Genomic DNA, 14,401 nt, shown 5'->3' with positions numbered 1-14,401 from the left:
TCTCCATATGAGACCACCTCAGCTTGGACTTTATTGTCCATATCACTATCAGCATTTTGGTCAAAGCCATTCAACAAGTCTGTAGGAAGTTTCAAACTTTCCCTCATCATCCTGTCTTCTTCTGAGCTCTCCAAACTGTTCCAACCTCTGCCTGTTACCCAGTTCCAAAGTCACTTCCACATTTTCAGGTATCTTTATAGCAGCATCCCACTCCTGATACCAATATCCTGTATTAGTCCATTCTCATGCTGCTATAAAGAACTGCCCAAAACCGAGTAGTTTCAAAGAAAAGAGGTTTAATTGACTCACAGTTCCACATGGCTTGGGAGGCCTCAGGAAACTTACAATCATGGTGGAAGGTATCTCTTTACAGCACAGGAGGAGAGAGAATGAGTGCTGAGCAAAGGGGGAAGCCCCTTATAAAACCATCAGATCTTGTGAGAGCTCACTCGCTATCATGAGAACAGCATGGGCAAATTTGCTTCCATGATTCAATTATCTCTACCTGGTCCCGCATTAACATGTGGGGATTATTACAATTCAAGGTGAGATTTGGGTGGGAACACACAACCAAACCATACCACTTCCCCTGTACATGATGTAAACCTTACAGGGGTGGGGACTGAACCTGTGAGGTTCAGTGCTGTATCCTTTGTGCATGGAACAGTGTCTGGCATATCATAGGTGCTCCAAAGTATTTGTTAAATGAATAAATAAATGCCAATACATTGTTTGCCTCCCGTGGGATGGGTGTCTGCCCCTCATCTCTCTTGTCTTCACCTGTCCCCACAGGTGCTGTCCCCACTCTGAGCTGTCAGTCCCACCCCCTGGCCACTCCAAACTGAACTATGATGCTGCCACCCTCATTGATTCTGGGGGCTGCTACCTTCTGTAACCCCTGACGTCACGCTCCCTATTGGACTGGGCTAACATGGGCCATAAAACCTAGATTAGTTAATAATGCAAGAAACACTTCCCTTAGGCCCCCGATGGGTAAGGCTTTGGCCTTCTAAGTTTACAATCTAGGGGTTAGAGGAGGCAGAAAAACAAGCAACAAACATGGCACCAGACCCTGGGAGTGGCCTGGGGAGGACAACAATGTCACATCCTTCAAGGGTGGGATCTCAGTGGGTTGTTGTGTGCCTTCGGTTGCAGATGCCAGAAGCCAAATGTAACCAGCTTAAGTCCAAGAGGAACATCTATTGGCTCAAGTCCTCAAAGATGGAAAAGGAGCATGAAGTGGATGTTGCAGAAGGGCCAGCACAGCCAGAAACACAGAGTGACATTTTCTCCACAAGGGTACCTGCTTCTTTTTGCACACTGTGGCTTAGTTTTCTTCTGCTATAGTTAACTGGGGAGACATGCCTCTGGAGCCATGCCTGACTCAAGAGGAAAAGGTCTTCTGTCTCCTGCTCTCCCCTCAAAAATCCTTTGGAAGGATGAGGTTGGCTCACCTGGGGTACAAGCTCCCCCTTGGGCCCAGGACTGTGGTCTAAGAGATGAGACACCAGGCAGCCAGGAGATCTCTCACACACCTCTGTGAGCAGATAGACGGGGGCTGCTACCAGACAAGGAGGGAGAGGGCTGGGATTGCACAAAGGGCTCTCTCTAGGTACTCCCTGGGACCTGGGTCTGCAGCCATATCACACCTCCCACTCCTTGGCCTGCCTAGTTGGGCTTCTTCCTGCCTGGTGGCCCATGCTATAGAAGACCTTCATGCCTTGCTTGCTACTGAGACTGTGCACGCTATCACCCTGTGCCTAAGGCCACTGAGCTTCCACCCTGTCCCAGAGTCTAGATGCCCTCTGTCCTTACCTGCACAACTGAATGATCGCTGCTGCTTACCCACCAGCTTCTGCATATGCCCTCCCAACACCCTCACCCCCACCCCCACAAAAGCAAACTCCTATTACCCTGTAATACTCAGTGCAAGTGCCAGCTTCACCATTCTCAGCTGTTCTTGGGCTCTCAATTCCCAGGCCCTCCTCAGGCTTCCCTAGGCCTCTGAGCCCAGCAGGCTGCAGAGCCAGGGGCTGAGGGCTGGGCCATGATAGGTCCATGCCCTGGAGCATGGATCTGCCAAGTGGCTCTTTGTGGCTGAGCAGGGGCCACCTTGGTTTAGTGCCTGGACTGGGATTTTTTTCCTCTTTTCTCCCCCGTGCATCTCTGCCTGTCTCACTGTGCAGATGGGAACCCAGGGAAAGGCTACTGGAGCCCCACTTTAAGTGATGTGCAAAACATCCCAGGGGTCAGCAGGCTAGTGCGGTGAAGGACAGGCTGTCAGGTGTGTGGGGGTAGGGAGGTGGGGGCTCAGTTCCCTTTGCCTGGTTACCTTGGAGCCCATCGTACTAAAGAGGATGGTTTCATTAGCTGGGCCCTGGTGTCCCAGAATTCTGGGTAAATCAATTATCTTGAGGATCCAACTTCCTGGGTGGCTTTGCCTGACTTTACTTCCTTGGAAGCAACCTTGAGTTCCTGGACACAGTTGCGCTTGCCACTTGCCACTCAGCTGTCCAGAGAGGACACACCAAGCACACCCAGAGTGGGAAGCTCTCAGAGGGCAGAAAGGCCCAGTGCTCAAAGCAAGTGGATGCAATAGTACAGGCTGAGGGAGCCCAGCAGCAGTAGCACCAAGAACTCACTGCAGGCCAGGCATCCAGAGAGCACATTCCATGCCCACAAGCAGCTCACAGTCCAGTGGCTGGCTTGGCTGTGGGATGCCGGTGACTCACTCAGTACCGTTCAGCCCATGTGAATCATGGCGCCGCCGGTTGCCCGGGCCAGGCTGCTGGCCAACCTCTCTGCACAGCTGGGTAACATTAAGAACTTGGCGACGCCCGCAGCATGCAGCAGATCCTCTGGGCCCTCTTGCTGTTGTTGTCAGATGTTGATAGGAGTTTGGGAAGCAAGTGAGGAGCGTGTTCGTTCTGGGCTGGGTCAAACCTGGGCAGGGATGAAGGGCAGGATGGGCCTGAGGTGACAGCCTGCAGGGCATCTGGCCCCTCTTTAGTTCAGTTGTCAGCTCTGAGCCGTGGCATCCTGGGTGCATTCATGATCTTCTCCATGCCCCAGGGTCCCCATCTATTAAAGGGGATATTGGGGGATCCTGGGAGGACTGAGTGAGAGTGTATATAGAGAATACCCAAAACAGTGCTGGCACATAACAGCTACCCCACACACCTTGGCCATCCTGGGTGCCTCAGTCTCTCCTGTATCCCTTTCTCCTCCCCCACCCCTCCCCGTCTGTCACCCCATTCACACATTCACACCAGCCACAGTTGGCGGGCATCCACGTTCTCTTGAGGATCCACCTGCTCCTTCCCATCCTCTCTGTCTCCTCCCTCACCAAGATTTTCTTAATATTCTAAGCTCTAGAGTCCTAGAAATTTCCAGTTTCTAGCACTCTAGAACATTCTAGGCCCCACCAAGCATGTGCCTCTGTGTCTTTGCTCACTAGTTTCCTTCAGCCTTCAAAACCTTGAGAGCTTCTTTGGAGGCCCTAGCAAGGGTGCACAGCTACTTATATACCCTTGGCTGAAGACCAGTCCTCCTTTGTTGGAGATGGTCATAAGTGCAGCTTTGGGAGGGATGCACATGGAGTGGTGAGGGAGGAAGGGGACACCTGCCTAGCCAGCCAGCCAGATCAGCTGAATCAAATTTGGCCTTCAGTGGGGTGACAGATGTCACAGCCAAATCACCCTCACATCCCCCTAGCCTTGAACACCTTTCCTCATCTTCTTCACCTGGCACTTTTTCTTGTGGCAGGAGATGGCAGGATGAGATTGTGGTCTTCCATCCACACAGGTAAGTGACAGTCCTCAGCTCAAATCGCCTCCTCTGTGAAGCCTTCCTAATCTCACCTCCCCACCCAGATGGACTCGGCTGTGTCTTCTCCTGTGCCCCATGGAGAGGTGGACATCCCCATCTCACAATGGTCCGCCCCATTCCTCTGTGCTCACCTCCAATTTCCTCCCACGTAGGAGCTCCTGCACAGTAGACAGCCACTGGGGCAGGCTCGTGGGGGCAACCTCCCACACTTTTTGAAAGACTAAATGGAGGACTAACAGGAGGTGGGGAAAACGCTGGCTTGGCAATTAGGAGAGCAAAGCTTCCATGTTCTTCCACACCCCTAATCTTTGTCTCAGACTTTGTCAGGCCCTGCTTTCTATTTGAGGACCCCAGGACTCTGAGAAGACCCAAAGCCAACCTGCTCAGTTGCTGGCTAAAAACCTCAAACTATCAAGAACATTGACCATGGTTTCCTTGGGTACACTCCGGAGCTTTATGAATGCTCCAATTACCCTGTAGTCTCACGGTAGGAGAGAGAGATGGAATTGGGAAGAGACCTGAGAAAGTGTTTTTTTTGTTTTTGTTTTTGTTTTGTTTTGTTTTGAGATGGAGTTTTGCTCTTGTTGCCCAGGCTGGAGTGCAATGGTGGGATTTCAGCTCACTGCAGCCTCTGTGTTCTGAGTTCGGGTGATTCTCCTGCCTCAGCCTCCCAGATAGCTGGGAATACAGGCACGCACCACCACGCCCAGCTAATTTTGTATTTTTAGTAGAGATGGGGTTTCATTATGTTGCCCAGGCTGGTCTTGAACTCCTGATCTCAGGTGATCCACCTGCCTTGGCCTCCCAAAGTTCTGGGATTACAGGTGTGAGCCACCACGCCCGGAAAGACCTGAGAAAGTTACCGTCATATTTCAGTTAATGAAATCCTTTGACAGCTTTCTCTTTTGAGACCCCTACTGCATGTACATCTGCAGGGAGGTATGGAAGTGAGGTGGGTAGGGGATGTGGGGAGAGGTGGTGATATACCCAGATCCTTACAAACATCTAAAATTATTCAGGATTCATTTTTTAAAAGTTATTCAAAGATTAGATTCCTGGAAATGGGGAGACAGTTCAGCCTCTGGAAGGTTAACACTGTGCAGCTGATTTGTCCAAGTCCGACAGATTTTTCTCCCCAAAAGACTGCTGGGCCTTGGGACCCTGTAATGAGACTGCTGGGAGCCTCAGCCCTCTTGCTTCTAGTTCCTTCTCTCCATTATCTCCCGAATGTCCCAGCCGCTTCCTGGCTAGTAGATGCTGATGGCCCTGAGTGACCATCCAAGTGGCTCCAAGCCTTGGATTTCTCTTCTAGGAAACAGAGAATAATTTTTCTCTATTGTGCTCATAGGGAAGATGAGGGCTGTGGAGACAAAACAGGCTCAAACATGAGAAATAACAAATTTCCTATTAAATGTAAAATGGTGAAGAGGAAAAGGAAGTGGGCAGAGAGCTGGGACTTGTGGATCTGAGCTGTGGCTTCCTCTAGTTCATGAAGGGATGGACCTTGTTTGAGTCACTCACCATCTCTGGACCCTGGCTTTCCTGATGTATAAAGAAGTGTCTTGTATCTGCTCATTTGGGGGATGTGGCCAGCTTCCACCTTCCAGATCTTGCATACCCCATTTCCTGTCCTTGCAGCCCTGGAGGAGAGGTTCCCATCAGGTTTGGTGAAAGTTTCTTTCCAAACGATACGGCCATGGAATGCTGGGTTGGGATCTACTCGGAGGCTGCGGCTCCCTCCATCTCCGAGACCACGCCAGCAGACTGGGGCTCTCACATTTTGAAGCATGTATGAAATCTGACCTGGCCTAGATTTCCCAGCAGTGGGGTTATGTCCTTCTGACTTGGCCATCTGAAGTAGGACCCCAGGCAAGAGGACACCTTCTCAGAAACTGATTCATGTTTATGAAAGTCATTCATCACTGTTCATGGCAGAATTTCCTCCAGGATTGGTTTCTCCAGCAGTGAGCCAATACCACGTAGAAAGCTTGGGGGTTGAGGGTGCTAGAGTCTTGGGCCAATCATGATGTAGATGCGGACATGAGCTCCAGTTCCTTCCTGGTTTTGCCACTTCCTAGCCGTGTAGGCTCAGAGAAATCACTTGACATTCCAAGTGGAAAGGGGGTGATTGGATCACGGGGGCAGTTTCTCCCATGCTGTTCTCCTGAAAGTGAGTGAATTCTCACAAGATCTGATGGTTTTATAAGTATTTGGAAGTTCCCCTTTCGCTCTTCTCTCTACTGCTGCCTTGTGAAGAAGGTGCCTGCTTCCCCTTTGCCTTCTGCCGTGATTGTAAGTTTCCTGTGGCCTCCCCAGCCATGTGGAACTGTGAGTCAATTAAACCTCTTTCCTTTATAAATTATCCAGTCTCGGGCAGTTCTTTGTAGCACTGTGAAAACAGACTAATACACCCCCAAACCTGGCTACCCCATCCATCAAAGAGGGACAATAATAGTGTGGCCAATAATTAGATTGCATTCCCCCAAAGCAGATCCCAATACATAGATTTGATTAAAGTAATTTATTTGGTGATGACCCAGGAGTCAGGGGTCAGGACCAAGAAGTGAGACAGGAAGGGAGGTAAATTCATTCAAGTGGGAAGATGGGCAGGTCTTCACCAAGGGCAACCAGGCTTGATCCCCCAGGAGCCTCTGCAGGAGTACATGGAACACACCTCAGAGCTGCTCCGCTGTGGGGTGAGGAACCTGGGTGTTTATCCATTATCTGTGGGCTGCTCTTAGGATGTTAGTGCCTCAGAATGCCCCACCTACCTCGTGTGTGGACCAAGCACGCCCCTATGACCAGAGAACACCCTCAGCCACAGAGATGCAGGAAGTCAAGGCTATGTTTGGGAACTCTAGGGTAGGCAGAAAGGCATGGGCCAGGTGCTGATGGCGCCTGCTGTGCCAACTCAGTTGCTATGAGGGTGACGCTTACAACAGTGCCTGGCATGTGACCAACTCCAAAGAACTCACTTATTACTATTAGCTATGCTCCAACTTCCTCCATTCCAAGTGAACCTAGAGTTTGTTTCAGCAACAACCTTTCTCCTTGTAGCCATGGGTTTCAACGGAGGCTGACTCCAGCCCAGCTCCAGGGCTGGGGTCTTGGTCGGTGTAAATCGATCATGCCCCCATCTATAGTACCTTTTCTAAAATTTTCCTCAGGAGAGGAACCAGAGCACAGGTTTACCTCCAGGATAAGCTTATCACCTTCTCACAGGGTCAATATCTGTGTGCTTCCTTCTTTAAGAGAACAAAAGTCTAGGTTGGGGAAGTTCTCCTAGATAATATACTGAAGAGTGTTTCCCAACTTGGTTCCATTCTCCCAGCCACTTTCAGGTACACCAATAAAATGTAGGCTTGGTATTTTCATGAAGTCCCATATTTCTTGGAGTCTTTGTTCATTCCTTTTCATTCTTTTTTCTCTAATCTTGTCTTCACACTTAATTTCATTGATTTTCAATATCTGATATCCTTTCTTCTGCTTGATGGATTCAACTATTGATACCTGTGAATTCTTCATAAAGTTCTCATGCTGTGTTTTTCAGCTCCATTATGTCATTTATGTTCTTCTCTAAACTTCTTATTCTAGTTAGCAATTCCGCTAATGTTTTTTCAAGGTTCTTAGCTTCCTTGCATAGGGTTAAAACATGCTCCTTTAGCTCAGAGGAGTTTGTTATTATCCACCTTCCGAAGCCTACTTCTGTTAATTCATCAAACTTATTCTCCATCCAGTTTTGTTCCCTTGCTTGCAAGAAGTTGTAATCCTTTGCAGAAGAAGAGGTATCTGGTTTTTGGAATTTTCAGTCTTTTTGCACTGGTTTTTCATCATTTTCATGGGTTTATCTACGTTTAGTCTTTGACGTTGGTGACCTTCAAATGGGGTCCTGATACACCCTAGCATCACAATTACAAGAGGTAGAGAAGCAAGGGCAAACAAATTTAAAAGCTACTAGAAGACAAGAAATAACTAAGATCAGAGCAGAACTGGAGGAGATAGAGACACAAACACACACACAAAAAAAACTTTCAAAAAAATCAATGAATCCAGGAGCTGGTTTTTTAAAAAAATTAGCAAAATAGATAGATGACTAGCCAGGCTAATAAAGAAGAAAAGGGAGAAAAATAAAATAGACACAATAAAAAATGATAAAGGGGATATCCTCACTAATCCCACAGAAATACAAACTACCAACAGAGAATACTGTAAACAGCTTTATGCAAATAAACTAGAAAACCTAGAAGAAATGGATAAATTCCTGGACACATACAGCCTCCCAGGACTAAACCAGGAAGAAGTAGAATCCCTGAATAGACCAATAACAAGTTCTGAAATTGAGACAGTAATTAATAGCCTACCAACCAAAAAAAGCCCAGGACCAGATGGATTCACAGCCAAATTCTACCAGACATACAAAGAGGAGCTGGTACCATTTCCTCTGAAACTATGCCAAACATCAAAGAAGAGGGACTCCTCCCTAACTCATTTTATGAGGCCAGCATCATCCTGATACCAAAACCTGGCAGAGACACAACAAAAAAAGAAGATTTCAGGTCAATATCCCTGATGAACATCGGTGTGAAAATCCTCAATAAAATACTGGCAAACCGAATCCAGTAGCAAGTCAAAAAGCTTATCCATCATGATCAAGTTAGCTTCATCCCTAGGATGCAATGTTGGTTCAACATACGCAAATCAATAAACAGAGCCAATGACAAAAACACATGATTATCTCAATAGATGCAGAAAAGGCCTTTGATAAAATACAGCATCCCTTAATGTTAAAAACTTTCAATAAACTAAATATTAATGGAATGTATCTCAAAATAATAAGAGCTGTTTTGACAAACCCGCAACCAATATCATTCTGAATAGGCAAAACTGGAAACATTCCCTCTGAAAACCAGCATGAGACAAGGATGCCTTCTCTCACCACTGCTATTCGACTTAGTATTGGAAGTTCTGGCCAGGGCAATTAGGCAAGAGAAAGAAATAAATGGTATTCAAATAGGAAGAGAGGAAGTCAAATTGTCTGTGGTTGCAGATGACATGATTATATATTTAGAAAACCCCATTGTCTCAGCCTAAAAACTTCCTAAGCTGATAAGCAATTTCAGCAAAGTCTCAGGATACAAAACCAATGTGCAAAAACCACAAGCATTCCTATACGCCAATAATAGACAGAGAGCTAAATCATGAGTGAACTCCCATTCACAATAAAATATCTAGGAATACAGCTTACAAGGGATGTGAAGGACCTCTTCAAGGAGAACTACAAACCACTGCTCAAAGAAATAAGAGAGGACACAAACAAATGGAAAAGCATTCTATGCTCATGGATAGGAAGAATCAATATCATGAAAATGGCCCTACTGCCCAAAGTAAATTATAGATTCAATGCTATCCCCATCAAGCTACCATTGACTTTCTTCACAGAATAAGAAGAAACTACTTTAAATTTCATCTGGAACCAAAAAAGAACCTGAATAGCCAAGACAATCCTAAGCAAAAAGAACAAAGCATCATGCTACCTGACTTCAAACTATACTACAAGGCTACAGTAACCAAAACAGCATAGTACTGGTATTAAAACAAATATATACACCAAAGGAACAGAACAGATACCTCAGAAATAATGCCACACATCTACAAACATCTGATCTTTGACTAACCTGACAAAAACAAGCAATGGGGAAAGGATTCTCTATTTAATAAATTGTATTGGGAAAACTGGCTAGCCATATGCAGAAAACTGAAACTGGACCCCTTCCTTACATCTTATACAAAAATTAACTCAAGATCGATTACAGATTTAAATGTAAGACCTAAAACCATAAAAAGCCTAGTAGAAACCCTAGGCAATACCATTCAAAACATAGGCATGGGCAAAGACTTCATGACTAAAACACCAAAAGCAATGGCAACAAAAGTCAAAATTGACAAATAGGCTATAAATAAACTAAAGAACTTCTGCACAGCAGAAGAAACTAGCATCAGAGTGAACAGGCAACCTACAGAATGGGAGAAAAATTTTGCAATCTATCCATCTGACAAAGGGCTAATATCCAGAATCTACAAGGAATTTAAACAAATTTACAAGAAAAAACAAACAACCCCATCAAAAAGTGAGCAAAGGATATGAACAGACACTTCTCAAAAGAAGGCATTTATGTGGCCAACAAACATGAAAAAAAGCTCATCATCACTGATCATTAGAGAAATGCAAGCCAAAACCACAGTGAGAGAGTGTAAAGTAGTTCAACCATTATGGAAGACATTGTGGCGATTTCTCAAGGATCTAGAACCAGAAATATCATTTGAACCAGCAACCCCATTACTGGATATATACCCAAAAGATTATAAATCATTCTACTGTAAAGACACATGCACACATATGTTTATTGAAGCACTATTTACAATATCTAAGACTTGGAACCGACCCAAATGCCCATCAATGATTAATTGGATAAAGAAAATGTGGTGCATATACACCATGGAATACTATGTAGCCATAAAAAAGGATGAATTCATGTTCTTTGCAGGGACATGGATGAAGCTGGAAAGCATGATTCTCAGCAAACTAACACAGGAGCAGAAAACCAACAGCACATGTTCTCACTCATAAGTGGAAGCTGAACAATGAGAACACATGGACACAGGGAGGGGAACATCAGACACTGGGGCCTGTTGAGGGGTGTGGGGCTAGGGGAAGGATAGCATTAGGACAAATGCCTAATGCAGATGATAGGTTGATGGGTGCAGCAAACCACTATGGCAGGTGTATGCCTATGTAACCTGCACGTTCTGCACATGTATCCCAGAACTTAAAGTATAATAATAATAATAAAAGAAAAGAAAAGGCTTTGGCATTTTCCTTTAGTACCCTCCCTGTCTTCACAAAAGTCTCGGGTTCACAGTCAATGTGCCTGTTTCTTGTTCTGACGTCTGGAGGACTGGGCCCAGAAAGGAGGAAGACAGTCATTTGTGATGAAACTGAGAAAGTTGAATGAAACTTCCACATTCTTGCAAATTCACACCTTCTCTGAGTGCTGCACTTAGCCACATGCTAAGTATTTCGGTGCCTTCTGGGGGCCTGGGAGGCTGGATGAAATTATTGAGTTATGAAGTAATTTTACTTGGAACAAATACTGAATTTTTTTCTTGCAACAAAGAGACACCAACATGTATCTGACTTTATTTTTTTCTTGGTAATTAATTTTAAGAAGTACTTGTGAATGCAATCAAGATGAGGGTGAACAAAGTCATACTCGGCGTTGTCTCAGAGCTGTAGAGCCAAACAACAGCCTTAATGAACAAAGCCACGTGGTCTTGGGGTTGGAGGGAAGGTTAACAACTGACTCAAGGCCTCAGCAATGCTGGAGGGACACTGAGAGCTCACTCAGGCCCAGAGATGTGGGGAACCCTGGAGGCTGGGAGTCTCCTTGACCCCTGCATAGGAAAACAATGCATTAGGGAGAAAGCCCTTCACTTTTGCTGCTTTATAATGGCCTGATAGAGCTGTGTGGACCCTTCTGGTAAATTGAGACATTGGCTATTATAAAAGAGGTGCCCAGGCAGTGAGGGGGAGAAGTTAATAATATTAATAATAATTCTGATGATTACTCTGCATGAGGCACTATTTCTATTCCCTATAGCTCTCCCGCAAGATAGACATTATTAGGCCCATTTTTATATGCAAGGAAATTGAGCCTCAGAGCATTAAGTAACTTGCCCTGGAGAATGTGTCTGGTAGCAGGGCAATCAACTGTCCTGATTTGCTTGGGACTGGTGTGGTTTCAGCACTGAAATTTCTGCATCTTTGGAAACCTTCTATTCTGGGCAAACTAGGACAGTTGGTCACCCTAGAAGAGTCAGGGCCTATGTGATGGCCAGGTCCACCTGGTTCCCAAGACTGTTGCTCTCAACACTGTGCCAGCCTCACATGTAAGGCAAAGCTCTTTCCTGTAAGGCCGCATGAATAGGAAGCCGCAGAGGAAGAATTTGAACCCAGGACTGTCTTCCTCCAGAGTGGGTGTTTTCTTACCAGGCCATCAAGACAGGAGCACCTGACTGTTGATACACAATGACAGAAGGTCCCAGAATGCCTTTAGCCCTGTGGTGCTGCTGTGAACCGATAGGTAGACCTAGTGGTTATGCCTTTCTAGGGGGTGCACATATTCCTGGGGGAGAAGCTGGAGTCTTTGTAGCATCTGTATCCTGGCCCTGGCTTGGGGCCAGGCCTGGTGGAAAGCAGAGATGTCCTAAAGCTTTGAGGAATGAAGGAGGGAGGAGATTGCACACAAGGTTGCTTTCATTTAAAGAGCAACACCAGGCTGGGCAAGGTGGCTCACGCCTGTAATTCCAGCACTTTGAGAGGTCGAGGAGGACAGATCACCTGAGGTCAGAAGTTTGAGACCAGCCTGGCCAACATGGTAAAACCCCATCTCTACTAAAAATAAAAATAAAAAATTGTCCGAGCATGGTGGCAGGTGCCTGTTGAGAGGCTGCTTGAGAGGCTGAGGTAGGAGAATCACTTGAACTCGGGAGGCAGAGGTTGCAGTGAGTCGAGATTGCACCACTGCACTCCAGCCTGGGGTGACAGAGAAAGAGCAAGACTCTGTCTCAAAAAATAAATAAATAAACAAACAAACAAACAAATAAAGAGCAACACCAATGTTCAACTGCTCAATAATCAGCAGACACAAATACAGATATAAAATAAAGACCAATTTTAGTTGAGGTGTCACTTCTCTTTGTCTCTCTGTCTTTGTGCCTGTCTCTCTCTCTCTATATATATATATGTATAAATAATATATAACATATTCTGTCACCATATTTATATACTCACAAAAGTTTTTCAAGCTGTTTCTCCTTCCTTGAAGCTGTTTTGAATTTATGAGCAACTAGAGTGGAAAACTTGTTCTTCATTGTGGCTGGCATTAAACATCACATTTAGCTGCTTGTCCTAATTATCCCTAGATTTGTTTCCATGTTTTGCTACTCCGCGGAATCCCTGTCTTTCCCGCCTCCCTTGTTCCAGGGCCCCTGTGTTCTCCTTCCTTGTAGCCAGAACAGAGCCCAGATGGAAAGATGTGCCAGCCGAGTCTATTTCAAGTGACTTTGCACCTTGGCTGTTGGCACGCTGCTGGTGTGTTCTGATATCCGCTCTCCTCTCTTTCTATGGTAATACAAGCCTGACATTTTGGCTGAGCCTACAGCCACACCCAAAGTAAAGACTACATTTAGCGGCATTCTTTGCAGCCAACTGTGGCTCTCTGAGTAAGTTTTGGCCAAAGGGTATGAGTGTGACTTATACAAGCTCTGAGTTATGCCCGTAAAGGGAAGCCTTGTACCCTCTCCAGCACCATTTCTTCTCTTCCTGCTAGTTGGAATACAAGTGTGTTGGTGAACTCTTTGGGAGAATTTCTTCATTTGTTTAAGTGGGATAATCCTGAATGAAAAAGCAAACAAAGAAATAAGACTCCATGGTGATAACCAGTAGAAATAAAAGACAATAGAAATAGACCTACAAAGATGTCAGATATTGGAATGGTCAGAGGCTGACCACAAAACAACATCATAGAGATGGCAGAACAACATCCTGGGAGAAGCTTGGGTTCCTGTTACCTTGGGGGCTGCCTGGCTAGCCTGCATATGTAAGGGAGAAGTCAATGTCTACCTTGGGCCTCTGCTATGGTAACTGACTCCATATCCAAGTAGCATACTGCTTCTCTGTAGCAGTTAATTTCACTCCTGAGTCACTGTCTTCCAATCAGTATGTTAGTAGATGCTATGTTTTGGATATGGCTTGTTTGGGCCTGCCAAGTCTCATGTTGGAATTCGATCCCCAGTGTTGAAAGTGGGGTATTGTGGGAGGTGTTTGGGTTGTGGGGGCAGATCCTTCATGAATTGCTTGGTGTCATTCTTGTGGGAGTAAGTGAGTTTTCATTCTTAATTCCTGCAAGATCTGGTTGTTGAAAAGAGCCTAGCACCTCCTTCCATCCCTCTTCTCAGCTCTCCTTTCATCATGTGATCTCCACATACCAGCTACTTTTGCCTTCTGACATGAACGGAAGCAGCCTGCAGCCCTCACCAGAAGCAGATGTTGGTGCCATGCTTCTTGTACAGCCAGCAGAACTGTGAGCCAAATAAGCATCTTTTCTTTACCAGCTTTGGGTATTTCTTTGCAGCAACACGAGTGGACTAATAATAATGTATTTATTAGCATGGCCATTTTCAGAAATAGCTTAAGCTGACACCAAACAAAATCTTCAACTTCTGGCCGGGCGCGGTGGCTCAAGCCTGTAATCCCAGCACTTTGGGAGGCCGAGACGGGCGGATCACGAGGTCAGGAGATCGAGACCATCCTGGCTAACACGGTGAAACCCCGTCTCTACTAAAACTACAAAAAACTAGCCGGGCGACGTGGCGGCGCCTGTAGTCCCAGCTACTCGGGAGGCTGAGACAGCAGAATGGCATGAACCCGGGAGGTGGAGCTTGCAGTGAGCTGAGATCTGGCCACAGCACTCCAGCCTGGGTGACAGAGCGAGACTCCGTCTCAAAAAAAAAA

General features: G+C 46.0%; 1 long non-coding RNA gene across 1 annotated transcript in view; it reads left to right on the top strand.

Moving 5' to 3' along the window:
- The first annotated feature begins 3,447 nt into the window (after window positions 1-3,447).
- LOC108523804 (uncharacterized) overlaps window positions 3,448-14,401 on the top strand; it is a 55,825-nt gene continuing 44,871 nt past the window's right edge. Inside the window, exons 1-2 of the long non-coding RNA XR_001883897.1 lie at window positions 3,448-3,804; window positions 13,846-13,970. This is a non-coding gene — a long non-coding RNA (uncharacterized LOC108523804). The remainder of the gene's footprint in view (window positions 3,805-13,845; window positions 13,971-14,401) is intronic.

This window comes from Rhinopithecus bieti, unplaced genomic scaffold, assembly GCF_001698545.2.
Source record: "Rhinopithecus bieti isolate Rb0 unplaced genomic scaffold, ASM169854v2 scaffold_75975, whole genome shotgun sequence".
Taxonomy (NCBI): Eukaryota; Metazoa; Chordata; class Mammalia; order Primates; family Cercopithecidae; genus Rhinopithecus; species Rhinopithecus bieti.
The sequence above is the reverse complement of the archived record's forward strand: the minus strand, read 5'-3'. Positions and strand labels throughout refer to the sequence as shown.